Source organism: Salvelinus alpinus, chromosome 23, assembly GCF_045679555.1.
Source record: "Salvelinus alpinus chromosome 23, SLU_Salpinus.1, whole genome shotgun sequence".
Classification (NCBI taxonomy): domain Eukaryota; kingdom Metazoa; phylum Chordata; class Actinopteri; order Salmoniformes; family Salmonidae; genus Salvelinus; species Salvelinus alpinus.
The window spans coordinates 44,371,917-44,387,089 of NC_092108.1; the positions used below are offsets into that span (position 1 = coordinate 44,371,917).

At 40.7% G+C, this 15,173-nt stretch overlaps 1 protein-coding gene across 3 annotated transcripts in view; it reads right to left on the reverse strand.

Moving 5' to 3' along the window:
* Nucleotides 1-15,173, reverse strand: part of LOC139551130 (low-density lipoprotein receptor-related protein 8-like) — a 170,050-nt gene that overhangs the window by 68,600 nt on the left and 86,277 nt on the right. The window lies entirely within an intron of this gene.

Consider the following 15,173-nt stretch of genomic DNA (forward strand, 5'->3'; position numbering starts at 1 on the left):
CATCAACCCTAGAGACATGACAAGAACATTTAATACAGCAAATGTACAGTTGGCCGCAGTGTGAAAGAGAACCCTGGTCCCCCCCAGCTCACAGTCTCCTCCATCTCCCCTTCTTTCTAGACCAATCTGTTGGTTGGTGTAGCTGGCACGGGCGACGTTTGATCCAGATTACTCAGCGTTTAGTATCAAGCCCTGCTGTCGTTAATTATACATCTCTGCTTACAGTACATACAGCCGGCTGGATTTAAGCCGTTTTTCACAGTCGCCCCCGAATCGAATCAACGAAGAAGAAAAAATCTGGTGGTAATTTGATTTGGTCTTGTTTTCGAGTGTGTTAGATGTTAATAGTGTCACAACCTTTTATTAGCTTGTCGTAGTCGAGCTGATGGCTGGTTTAGCAGGGTCTCGGATTTTCATGTAATGCGCTGTCTGACAGGTTTTCTGTGGTGGTTTTCAAAGGCAACAAAAAGCATTGGAGATGATAAACGATTAACGAAAATGATTAACAGTATGATTGTATACATGTACTATACATAATTGAAATGGCATCATGTATTTTAATTTGATCAAATACAATTATTTATTTCATGGTGGTAAAAAGCAAACAGGAGAAGAATCTACAGTTGAAGTCGGAAGTTTACATATACTTAGGTTGGAGTCATTAAAACAAATTTTTCAACCACTCTACAAATTTCTTGTTAACAAACTATAGTTTTGGCAAGTCGGTTAGGACATCTACTTTGTGCATGACACAAGTAATTTTCCCAACAATTGATTAAAGACAGATCATTTCACTTATAATTCACTATATCACAATTCCAGTGGGTCAGAAGTTTACATACACTATGTTGACTATGGCTTTAAACAGCTTGGAAAATTCCAGAAAATGATGTCATGGCTTTAGAAGCTTCTGATAGGCTAATTGACATAATTTGAGTCAATTGGAGGTGTACCTGTGGATGTATTTCAAGGCCTACCTTCAAACGCAGTGCCTCTTTGCTTAACATCATGGGGAAATCAAAAGAAATCAGCCAAGACCTCAGAAGAAAAAAAAAGTGTAGACCTCCACAAGTCTGGTTCATCCTTGGGAGCAATTTCCAAACGCCTGAAGGTACCATGTTTATCTGTACAAACAACAGTACGCAAAGTATAAACACCATGGGACCACGCAGCCGTCATATCACTCAGGAAGGAGACACTTTCTGTCTCCTAGAGATGAACGTACGTTGGTGCGAAAAGTGCAAATCAATTCCAGAACAACAGCAAAGGACCCTGTGAAGATGCTGGAGGAAACAGGTACCTCTATCCACAGTAAAAACGAGTCCTATATCGACATAACCTGAAAGGCCGCTGAGCAAGGAAGAAGCCACTGCTCCAAAACCGCCATAAAAAAGCCAGACTACGGTTTTCAACTGCACATGGGGACAAAGATTGTACTTTTTGGAGAAATGTCCTCTGGTCTGATGAAACAAAAATATAACTGTTTGGTCATAATGACCATCGTTATGTTTGGAGGAAAAAGGGGGATGCTTGAAAGGTGAAGAACACCATCCCAACCGTGAAGGACGGGGGTGGCAGCATCATGTTGTGGGGGTGCTTTGCTGCAGGAGGGTCTGGTGCACTTCACAAAATAGATTGCATCATAAGGTAGGAAAATGATGTGGATATATTGAAGCAACATCTCAAGACATCAGTCAGGAAGTTTAAGCTTGGTCGCAAACGGGTCTTTCAAATGGACAATGACCCCAAGCATACTTCCAAAGTTGTGGCAAAATGGCTTAAGGACAAAAAATATCTGACATTGAATATCCTTTTTTGAAAAAAGGTGAAATTATGAATTATACTTTAGGTGGTGTATCAATAAACCCAGTCACTACAAAGATACAGGCGTCCTTCCCAACTCAGTTGCCGGAGAGGAAGGAAATCGCTCAGGGATTTAATTATGACATAACATTGAAGGTTGTGCAATGTAACAGGAATATTTAGACTTATGGATGCCACCCGTTAGATAAAATACGAAACGGTTCCGTATTTCACTGAAAGAATAAACGTTTTACTTTCGAAATGATAGTTTCCGGATTTGACCATATTAATGACCTAAGGCTCGTATTTCTGTGTTATTATGTTATAATTAAGTCTATGATTTGATATTTGATAGAGCAGTCTGACTGAGCGGTGGTAGGCAGCAGCAGGCTCATAAGCATTCATTCAAACAGCACTTTCGTGTGTTTGCCAGCAGCTCTTCACAATGCTTCAAGCACAGCTCTGTTTATGACTTCAAGCCTAGCAACTCCCGAGATTAGGCTGGTGTAACCGATGTGAAATGGCTAGCTAGTTAGCGGGGTGCGCGCTAATAGCGTTTTAAACGTCACTCGCTCTGAGAGTAGTTGTTCCCCTTGCTCCGCAAGGGCCGCGGCTTTTGTGGAGCGATGGGTAACGATGCTTCGAGGGTGGCTGTTTTCGATGTGTTCCTGGTTCGAGCCCAGGTAGGGGCGAGGAGAGGGACGGAAGCTATACTGTTACACTGGCAATACTATAGTGCCTATAAGAACATCCAATAGTCAAAGGTATATGAAATACAAATGGTAAAGAGAGAAATAGTCCTATAATTCCTATACTAACCTCAACCTGTAACGCTCTGAGTGTCGGGAGGTGCGAAGTCAGACGCAGGAACAGCAGAGCTTCAATATGTTGAGTCTTTTAATACTCAACTTGCAAACGCAATGTCCAACACGGACGTACTGGGTGTCACACACAACGGTCCAACGACACGATAAACAAACCCAGTCCACAATAATAACATCCACTCCCGAAATCCAAAAGCCACAATGAAACAATCCCGCACAAAGAAGCGTACGGGCTGGCTGACTAATAAAGCCACACTAATTAACAATTAACTGAACACAGGTGATACAAATAAACACATAAGGAGGGGGAGGAAAAAGAGTCAGTGGCAGCTAGTAGGCCGGTGACGACGACCGCCGAGCGCCACCCGAACGGGAAGGAGAGCCTGCCTCGGTTGAAGTCGTGACACAACCTAAAACTTCTTACCTGGGAATATTGAAAATTCATGTTAAAAGGAACCACCAGCTTTCATATGTTCTGAGCAAGGAACTTAAACGTTAGCTTTCTTACATGGCACATATTGCACTTTTACTTTCTTCTCCAACACTTTGTTTTTGCATTATTTAAACGAAATTTAACATGTTTCATTATTTATTTGAGGCTAAATTGATTTGATTGATGTATTATATTAAGTTAAAATAAAAGTGCTCATTCAGTATTGTTGTAATTGTCATTATTACAAATAAATAAATAAAACATTAATTTAAATAAAAATCGGCCGATTAATCGGTACCGGCTTTTTTGGTCCTCCAATAATCGGTATCGGTATCGGCATTGAAAAATCATAAATCGGTCAACCTCTATTGTCTAGCAATGATCAACAACCAATTTGACAAAACTTGAAGAATTTCTTAAATAATAATGGTCAAATATTGTACAATCCAGGTGTGGATGGCTCTTAGTGACTTACCCAGTAAGACTCACAGCTGTAATCGCTGCCAAAGGAGATTCTAACATGTATTAACTCAGGGGGTTTAAATAGTTATGTAAATTATATATTTCTGTATCTACAAACATGTTTTTTCTTTGTCATTATGGGAATTTGTTTGTAGATAGATGATTAAAAAAACATATTTATTCCATTTTAAATTCAGGCTGTAACACAACAAAATGTGGAATAACTCAAGGGGTATGAATACTTTCTGAATGCACTGTACAGTGTTGGAAGGGCTTTAGCAAGCAAGCTAGCATTCTTGTACCTAAACCATAATTCACAGAGAGGGACGTGGCTATGCTAGCCCAGCTTAATGAAGCAGTACATCTGCCTGTAACTCATGTTATCTGATCGTTTGGTGCCATTTATTCAATTATTCTGATGATTAATGGATAAAGATATGTTAGAATGCCAAGTCATGTTCATATAATCTCAGACATAAATTACTGCAGTTTAAGACCATCCATATAATGTACATATATGCCAGTTAAACTGAATAACATGCACTCAGAAATTGTATTATTCTGCTGGAGGTGTAAAGCACAAAAGGGGAAATATTTGCATACACTACCAGTCAAATGTTTTAGAACACCTACTCATTCAAGGGTTTTTCTTTATTTTTACTATTTTCTACATTGTAGAATAATAGTGAAGACGTCAAAACTATGAAACAACACAAATGGAATCATGTAGAAATCAAATAAGTGTTAAACAAATCAAAATATATGTTTATTTGAGATTCTTATAATAGCCGCCCTTTGCCTTGATGACAGCTTTGCACACTCTTGGCATTCTCTCAACCAGCTTCATGAGGTAGTCACCTGGAATGCATTTCAATTAACAGGTGTGCCTTAAAAGTTAATTTGTGGAATTTCTTTCCTTCTTAATGCATTTGAGCCAGTCAGTTGTGTTGTGACAAAGTAGGGGGTATACAGAATATAGCCCTATTTGGTAAAAAAACAAGTCCATATTATGGCAAGATCAGCTCAAATAAGCAACGACAGTCCATCATTACTTTAAGACATGAAGGTCAGTCAATCAGGAACATTTCAAGAACTTTGAAAGTGGCTCTCATGAGGACCGCCACAGGAACTAAAGACCCAGAGTTACCTCTGCTTCAGACGATAAGTTCATTAGAGTTACCAGCCTCAGAAATTGTAGCCCAAATAAATGCTTCAGAGTTCAAGTAACAGACACATCTCAACATCAACTGTTCAGAGAAGACTGTGTAAATCAGGCCTTCATGGTCGATTTGCTGCAAAAAAAACACTAATAAAGGACACCAATAATAAGAATAAGAAGAGACTTGCTTGGGCCAAGAAACACGAGCAATGGACATTAGACCGGTGGAAATGTGTCCTTTGGTCTGGAGTCCAAATTGTAGATTTTTGTTTCGAACCGACGTGACTTTGTCAGACCGGTGTGGGTGAGCGAATGATCTCTGCATGTGTATTTCCCACCATAAAGCATGGAGGAGGAGGTGTTATGGTGTTTAGAATTCAAGGCACACTTAACCAGCATGGCTATCACAGCATTCTGCAGGGATACGCCATCCCATCTGGTTTTGGCTTACTGGGACTATCATTTGTTTTTCAACAGGACAATGACCCAACACACCTCCAGGCTGTGTAAAGGCTATTTTACCAAGAAGGAGAGTGATGGAGTGCTGCATCAGATGACCTGGCCTCCATAATCCTCCGACCTCAACCAAATTGAGATGTTTAGAATGAGTCGGACCGCAGAGTGAAGGAAAAGCACCCAAGACGTGCTCAGCATATGTGGAAACTCCCTTTCCAAGACTGTTGAAAAAGCATTCCAGGTGAAGCTGGTTGAGAGAATGCCAAGAGTGTGCAAAGCTGTCATCAAGGCAAAGGGTGGCTACAAAAGGGGGGTAGGTGGTGAGGTTGGCCGACCAGCTGGTGATGCTGGTGACCAACTCATGCTGGTATGCTGGTGACCAATTTATGCTGGTGTTGCTGATCACCAGCAAAAACACAGCGAAAGCTGGTCACCAGAAAAAACACAGCACTAGTCACCAGCATTATGTTCAGCGGGGAACATATACTATTAATAGATTAATGACTGTGAATTAAACCGTTTGTTCCAGTTAGAAGAAACTGACCAATCACATCAGTCAGGAGTGATTTATCAATCTACAACATAAAACAGTGAAAGGAGAAACATATGGGTCAAAATGGACACCTTCAAAGTACACACCATACTTTACCGACAAATGTGGACATACAAATCAAAACAAAAGCCACACGTCCCTCACGTCATAGAAACTTCAGTGAACTTCAAATTAAGTTCAATGAGCCAACTCCTTTACGACAGATTATGAATTCCTTACCAGCTCCCATGTCATAACGTTAAGTCCTCGTTTGTCACTCCAGCGGTAAACAACTGAGACACAAATGTCACTCTGCCTCTGAGTAATTGTTGTTTACGAGGCCTATATGGCCCCCTTCTCCAACAAAACACATTAGCCACAACTTTAGCGGCAGCTTGTGGAAGTCACCGGGGTTTAGCGTAATCTAATCAATCACTACCTTGTTGTTTAGGTGTCGTGAGCCACTTTGGCACGCAGTTGGTATTTGATTCCCTTGTGTGCGTCGAAGGGGGATTAAGTGTGTAGTTCATCAAAGGGCGATCGGTTAGAGGATAGAACAGCTCTATCCACTCTCTCTTTCTCTCTCTGTCACTCTCACTCGCTCATCTCTCCCTCCCTCTCTCTTACTTGCCACCGTATCTTGCTTTTCTGATTCAACACAAGGCCTTCATCCAGGCCTCCCTACATTCACCCCTTCTTCTCTCCTCCCTTCATTATTCTCCGCTCTGCCACTCAGTATGGAGGGCTTTGATTTTGCTCGAGGGTAAGAATTGAAAAGGCCATTTGGCAGTGCATGTCTATATCACAACCTCCTTTTTTCTTTCTCTCTCCCCATGTGTCACCCACTCCTTCCTCATCTCTCCTTCCCTTTGTCTTTCTCTTCCTGCTATTGAGCGGTTCTCATTTTGGAATTGGTAAATCTCTGTGTCATGCTGCACTCTTAGGACCTCATTCATTTCTCTATTGCTCTTGTTCTGTATCACCGTTTCTCCACTCAAATCCACTCATCTCATTTGCCCTTTGTCTTGTTCGCTCTCTTATCTCCTCCTCTCTCTCTCTTCCTCTCGCTCTCCCTTTCTCTCTCTCCCTCTTTATTGTATTAGTAAATATATCAGTGCCATACTGTGCTATCTGAGTACTTAGGCTACCTTGTTTTGCAGCTATAACACCCAGAGCCCAGGTCAGCGCTTCTCCAGGGGGCAGTTGGCGGATACATCAGGCCCCACCACTCAACCTGCCTCCCCTGGGCACCAGCTGCTTCCCTCACCACCTAGCGACCTTCACACGTTCAGGCCACAGTCACACCAACACACACTGCCTCTAAGTGAATGTGACTTGGTGATGGGCCCTGTTAAGGTTTGCAAAAGGGTGGCATTTCCTTTCTGATGGCTGGTTTGAACAGATTTAGATTTCAAAGGAAAAGGAAAAGCATCGATCAAAGCTTCGGGTGCATAGCTTTCACAGATCCAATCAGTGATTACTTCTAGGAAGGAAGGAAGGAAGGAAGGAAGGAAGGAAGGTAGGAAGGAAGGAAGGAATCAAACAGGAACATGGTCTGTGGTTTAGAGAGAGATGACTGAGCACCATCATCCACAATGTCTACACAGCATTGATCATCTGGCATAGTGGTTAGAATTTATAAGTCTGATTTCTGCTCAGCTGCTTTGACCGAAAGCTTAGAACATTGCTTACTGAAATTGCCATCTGATCTAATTCTTACTGAAATTGGCATCTAAGTGCACTGAGTTTTTTCTCTCTCTTCATCTGAGTCTAATCTTCCAGCACCGTAGTTACTTTGTTGGCTGTGCGGTAGATTTGTCAGAAATCTGATTTAAACACCATCTGTAGATTCATTGTGACAGATGCCTACACCAAAAGAGTGCCTCATATCACTGAATAAATCCTGTTTTGGCTTTTTCTTCAAAATAGCTAGAATTCAACAGCACCTACAGTTGAAGTCAGAAGTTTACATACACCTTAGCCAAATACATTTAAACTCAGTTTTTCACAAATCCTGACATTTATTTCAGAGTAAAAATTCACTGTTTTAGGTCAGTTAGGATCACCACTTTATTTTAAGAATGTGAAATGTCAGAACAATAGTAGAGAGGATGATTTATTTCAGCTTTTATTTCTTTCATCAGATTCCCAGTGGGTCAGAAGTTAACATACACTCAATTAGTATTTGGTAACATTGCCTGTAAATTGTTTAACTTGGATCAAATGTTTCGGGTTGCCTTCCACAAGCTTCCCAAAATAAGTTGGGTAAATTTTGGCCCATTCCTCCTGACAGAGCTGGTGTAACTGAGTCAGGTTTGTAGGCCTCCTTGCTTGCACACGCTTTTTCAGTTCGGTCCACAAATTTTCTTTGGGATTGAGGTCAGAGCTTTGTGATGACCACTCCAATACCTTGACTTTGTTGTCCTTAAGCCATTTTGCCACAACTTTGGAACTTTCTGACTGATGTCTTGAGATGTTGCTTCAATATATCCACATCATTTTCCTACCTCATGATGCAATCTATTTTGTGAAGTGCACCAGTCCCTCCTGCAGCAAAACACCCACACAACATGATGCTGCCACCCCCATGCTTCACGGTTGGGATGGTGTTCTTCGGCTTGCAAGCCTGCCCCTTTTTCCTCCAAATAAACAATGGTCATTATGGCCAAACAGTACTATTTTTGTTTCATCAGACCAGAGGACATTTCTCCAAAAAGTACAATCTTTGTCCCCATGTGCAGTTGCAAACCGTAGTCTGGCTTTTTTATGGCGGTTTTGGAGCAGTGGCTTCTTCCTTGCTGAGCGGCCTTTCAGGTTATGTCGATATAGGACTCGTTTTACTGTGGATAGAGATCCTTTTGTACCTGTTTCCTCCAGCATCTTCACAAGGTCCTTTGCTGTTGTTCTGGGATTGATTCGCACTTTTCGCACCAAAGTACGTTTTTCTCTAGGAGACAGAATGCATCTCCTTCCTGAGCAGTATGACGGCTGCGTGGTCCCATGGTGTTTATACTTGCGTACCATTGGTTGTACAGATGAACGTGGTACCTTCAGGCGTTTGGAAATTGCTCCCAAGGTTGAACCAGACTTGTGGAGGTCTACAATGTTTTTTCTGAGGTCTTGGCTGATTTCTTTTGATTTTCCCATGATGTCAAGCAAAGATGCAGGTAGGCCTTAAAATACATCCACAGGGACACCTCCAATTGACTCAAATTATGTCAATTAGCCTATCAGAAGCGTCTAAAGCCATGACATCATTTTCTGGAATTTTCCAAGCTGTTTAAAGGCACAGTCAACTAAGTGTATGTAAACTTCTGACCCACTGGAATTGTGATACAGTGAATTATAATTGAAATAATCTGTCTGTAAACAATTGTTGGAAAAATGACTTGTGTCATGCACAAAGTAGATGTCCTAACCGACTTGCCAAAACTATAGTTTGTTAACAAGATATCTGTGGAGTGGTTGAAAAATTAGTTTTAATGACTCCAACCTAAGTGTATGTAAACTTCCGACTTCAACTGTATGTCATTCCCTTTGGTTTTTTCCCCAGTCATCATTTTTTCTGTTTCATGTCTGTGCGTTGTTTGTGTTTCTTGTTTTGTATTATGTTGAATTTGTTTATTAAAACACTCCCTGAACTTGCTTCCCGACTCTCAGCGCACGTCGTTAAAGCAGCGGTGTATTTGATCTACGCTTGTGCCAGCACCCAAAGCACAAGCCTCCCTCTTATCTGCGAGTGAAGTGAGTTTGGAAAAACTGAAAGTGTTCATCTAAGAAAGAGTTTTGAAATACAAACTTTATATATCTGAACTCAGAATCAAATAGGCTTCCCAAAAATAACATTGTCGCTATGGTAGAATGTTTATTTTGATTGCCGATTTTGTGCATTGATCAAAATCCCATCAGGTAGACTTATTTCAGATGTCATGTAAACAACATTATTAGGGAATCGTGTAAATGTTTAAATCAAACTATTGGATTAATCTGACTATTCACAATAATAATATTATTGTGTGTATACTTATTGCCGGCCGTGTTCCTAGGCATCGGCTCATAACACCAGCCACACTACACGACAAAGGCTAAACATTTTTGGACACTGCCAGAACTTTGTTGGAGACTACGACCGCACGTAGTGGTACTTAATTGGCAGACCTAGACCCTGTCACAATGAATGAGCCAAGACGTCCGACAATCGTTTACGACCTAACAATTTGCCCACGATGTGGACATTTTGTCTGGTACGGCAAAATCGTTGCATAAGAAGTCTAAAATTGTACAGTCCCTTAGCATAGCTAGCGTTAGCATACTACTGTAGCCTATCCAGCTCACATTGTTGTATATCACAATATGAGTATCACCTGGGTTCAATGCAGGCCATCATGCGGTATGTGGCATGACTCAGTACACGTGAAGGCTCAGTACATGGGAAGAGAAGCCACGTGTTAATATAATGGCAAACGCTAATGCTCATACATGGACCTACAGTACACAGAGTGTGAAACTTGAAAACACGTTAACTACAGTAAAGTGCATTCAGAGAAAGAAATCTTCACACACACATACTGCCACACACGGAAACACCCTCCCACCCGACTGAAATGCACATCTTTACGTAACTAAAATCCTCTCCGTTATTAAGTCAATAAAATGAGGCAAAGCCTTCTTTCTCATACCCCCTAAGAGTGGAAAATCTCAATGGAGTTGAAACTCAATATCTACAAAGAGACTGGATGAGGCTGTTTTCATTAAACCCCCTCCTCAGAGAACGATCCATAATCCTCTGTGGTTATGTCATTTAAATGGGCCAAAATTAGGAAATAATGCAAGAGGTTTAAGAAATCCGATGTCGATCGATAGAGAGGATTCGTATCGTGTGAAAGATGTGTCTTCAGGTATTGCAGGTTTATTCCGGAAGCTGCACATTAGTTAATACTGAGTGTGCAGTACTACTCTTTTCTAGCTGTCTCTTTTAGCTGTCACTCTAAAATGTCTGGTGTGTGTCATATCAAGCAACGACGGATATTACCAACAGTCAGTGCTTGAAGTAGAACGTAAAAGGCACCAGCACTCATTTTAGGTGCCAGGACTTATTTCAATGTTGCAGTACCAGTGTTCATTTATTAGAACAAATATTCTGTAAGAGGTGCAAGTACTCAGGTACAACATTGTAGTTGTAAAATCTGTACCGTTGTGCACAGGCCCTGTATAAAACCCTCACAAAATATTTCTGGCCAAATTGAACCAGGCTCAAAGGGGAATGGAAACAAACCCAAAGTTACCCATTTTAGCCAATAGTGATTCAAACTTTTCAACAAAAGCCAAGGCTCAACCACTTGCAGATAGTGGATTTCCACATAACCAAGTCAGCCATTTTTCTGACATGAAGTCAGCATAATGGCCTTTCACTTGGCGTCAAAATCCTAACTTCCACTTAGTTGAATTTTCACTTAGTCATGCATTGATGTCTTTCTGCTATTTTGTCCTGGAACAGTGAACAAGAGAACAGATCAGATAGACTTTTTCTGCAAGTACAGTGGTTCCTCCTTTAAAAGATGCATGATACTGAGGCACACCTTGCATGCTGCCACAGCATTCTGTGACACGTCATTTAATTCTCAGGCTTTTTTCTGTTGACCACCAGAGGGCATCTTTGAGAAGCATTTGAAGGTATTCCATATTGGCATTACCAGAGAATTTAAAACCTTTTTAGTAATAACATAGTATATGAGATTGATTTTAAGAAATTTGGCTTAATTAATTTGATTAATATTATGGTGTTTCTATTCAGAGAAAAACTAAAAACGTTAGGATGGAATGGAAAATATGGCGATGTACAACATGACTGTTGGGAGTAGGCTACAGGATTCTAAATGGTTTTCCTTCATTAGACAACTTTGTTCCTATATTTCTGTAAATCAGTGATATTTATTCCCATAGTAATTTGTTATGAATCCATAACTAAATCAACATCTGCATTTTGAAAGAGTCCCATGTTAACTACAGTATGTATTGCAGACTGCACAGTAGCCTAATAAACAAATAAACACATTTCGTTAATAAAATAATGATAAAAAATACTCTTTCAAAATGCAGATGTTGATTTAGTTATGGATCCATAATGGATTACTATGGGAATAAATGTCACTGATTTACAGAATATTGGAACAATTTAGAATCCTCCAATCCTGTAGCCTACTCCCAACCGTCATGTCGTACAGCGCCATATTTTCCAATCCATCCTAAGGGACACCCTGAGGGTTTCGTTTTTCATGGAATAGAAACACCATAGTATTATTCAAATTAATTAAACAAGTACCAGTCAAAAGTTTGGACACACCTACTCATTCCAGGATTTTTATTTTTACTATTTTCTACATTGTAGAATAATAGTGAAGACATCACAACTATGAAATAACACCGGTCTCCTGCGTGCCCTGCATTCTGTAGTACAGACATGGCCTGCTCTCCCTTATGTAAGGGATTAGGCACTTTCCCATGTTTTTTATTTTATTTTCTATTTAATTTCACCTTTATTTAACTAGGTAGGCAAGTTGAGAACAAGTTCTCATTTACAATTGCGACCTGGCCAAGATAAAGCAAAGCAGTTCGACACATACAACAACACAGAGTTACACATGGAGTAAAACAAACATACAGTCAATAATACAGTAGAAAAATAAGTCTATATACAATGTGAGCAAGTGAGGTGAGATAAGGGAGGTGAAGGCAAAAAGAAGGCCATGGTGGCGAAGTAAATACAATATAGCAAGTAAAACACTGGAATGGTAGACTTGCAGTGGAAGAATGTGCAAAGTAGAGATAGAAATAATGGGGTGCAAAGGAGCAAAATAAATAAATACAGTAGGGAAAGAGGTAGTTGTTTGGGCTAAATTATAGATGGGCTATGTACAGATGCAGTAATCTGTGAGCTGCTCTGACAGCTGGTGCTTAAAGCTAGTGAGGGAGATAAGTGTTTCCAGTTTCAGAGATTTTTGTAGTTCGTTCCAGTCATTGGCAGCAGAGAACTGGAAGGAGAGGCGGCCAAAGGAAGAATTGGTTTTGGGGGTGACCAGAGAGATATACCTGCTGGAGCGCGTGCTACAGGTGGGTGCTGCTATGGTCACCAGCGAGCTGAGATAAGGGGGGACTTTACCTAGCAGGGTCTTGTAGATGACCTGGAGCCAGTGGGTTTGGCGACGAGTATGAAGCGAGGGCCAGCCAACGAGAGCGTATAGGTCGCAGTGGTGGGTAGTATATGGGGCTTTGGTGACAAAACGGATGGCATTGTGATAGACTGCATCCAATTTATTGAGTAGGGTATTGGAGGCTATTTTGTAAATGACATCACCGAAGTCGAGGATTGGTAGGATGGTCAGTTTTACAAGGGTATGTTTGGCAGCATGAGTGAAGGATGCTTTGTTGCGGAATAGGAAGCCAATTCTGGATTTAACTTTGGATTGGAGATGTTTGATGTGAGTCTGGAAGGAGAGTTTACAGTCTAACCAGACACTTAGGTATTTGTAGTTGTCCACATATTCTAAGTCAGAGCCGTCCAGAGTAGTGATGTTGGACAGGCGGGCAGGTGCAGGCAGCGATCGGTTGAAGAGCATGCATTTAGTTTTACTTGTATTTAAGAGCAATTGGAGGCCACGGAAGGAGAGTTGTATGGCATTGAAGCTCGCCTGGAGGGTTGTTAACACAGTGTCCAAAGAAGGGCCAGAAGTATAATGTTAACTACAGTATGTATTGTAGACTGCACAGTAGCCTAATAAACAAATAAACACATTTTGTTGTTAAAATAATGATAAAAAAATAAAGTTCCTAATTCCTTACAGAGAACAGGCCATGTCTGTACTACAGAATGCAGGGCATGCAAAATTCAAAATACACTCGCACATCTGAGCTATCTTTTTTGCAGGTGCATGGCAACAGCCGGATAAGATGAGGAAAAAGAAGAAGGAACCCGCACACTGCTCTTGATAGTATCACTGATCTTTATTTAGCGTTATGTATCGACCTCACGGCCTTCGTCAGAGCTTTTGTGAGTTTCTTAAATTAGCACCCTTACGTAGACCTAGCCACACCCACATCCGTTCCACGCATCGAAAGGGGTTGGAGGCAAAGGAAAAACAAATAAGTGCTACCAAATATAACAATATGCATTTCATAAATATTTAAATAAAGTGTGTACATAAAACGTCTTAAACACGTCTGTAAAACCACAATGAGGACATCGACCTACCAAGCAAGTTTTCATAAATCATTGGGTACAGAGTAAGAAAAACGTCAAAGTAATCTGAAGCAGGGGCATAATTCATGTTAAAATTTACAACATAACATACATAGGCATTTCATCATCAAGACCTTTAGGAAATAACGTCTGGAGGGTGAAAATCCCAAAACATTCTGGCTGATTTTCTTTTGTGGCTGGCAGCTGGCATGGACCCATTTATCAAGTAATTAAAACATGTCAGTGTTTCTTGACCGCAACTCCCACTTTTCGCGAGTTCAAAGTAGTTGTAGCTGTGAACATTACAGAGTGTTCTTTAGGTTTCGCGGGTCTTTTTTGTAGCAGTTCATCTCGTGTTTTCCGCAATGCCAAATTTAGAGCTTCATCCACATTGTGGAGAATAGCCTCTTCTTAGAAACCTATTGTGCATCTCTGCTGCTTTTCCTAGATAGTCCTGAAAATGATTTGTTGCAAGTTTGGGGGGGTTCATACCTAGCTCAAGTTGGGGAGGGGAGGGGTGGTTCACACCTAGCTCAGCTTTAGACAATTATTTAGTAAAGGTTGAATAGTCTATTGTTCAGCTAATAGCCCATCCTGCTACGCTAGTAAAGGTTGAATAGTCTATTGTTCAGCTAATAGCCCATCTTGCTACACTAGTAAAGGTTGAATAGTCTATTGTTCAGCTAGTAGCCCATCCTGCTACGCTTGTGAAAAACGAATAATAATACTTTTCCCCCTTTCCACGTTAAAGATTCCAATTGATAAAGTGTTTTTAACCACAATCGGCCCCAACCCCAATTAATAAATTTGGGCACAGTCGATTGCGTGCTGGACTTCGGGCTAGAATGTTGAATTCGAAACCTGCTACCTGCTTGCTATAATGAATGAGTTTGATACACCTGGTATTGGCGGCAGATAGCCTAGTGGTTAGAGTGTTGGACTAGTAACCGAAAGGTTGCAAGATCAAATCCTTGAGCTGACAAGGTAAAAATCTGTCGTTCTGCCCCTGAACAAGGCAGTACAGCGCACTGTTCCTAGGCTGTCATTGAAAATATGAATTTGTTCTTAACTGACTTGCCTAGTTAAATAAAGGTTAAAAAAAAGTGGGATATGGCAGAAAAAAAACTTGCTAAATAGTGATTTTCATAAACTAACAAAAAAATATGCACAATCTTTTGTCTCTACATTAACATATTCCTCTCAATTGTAATTTTTTTGCTTGACTCGTTATGACGTTATAACTACATACATTTGCTTCCCTGTAATGT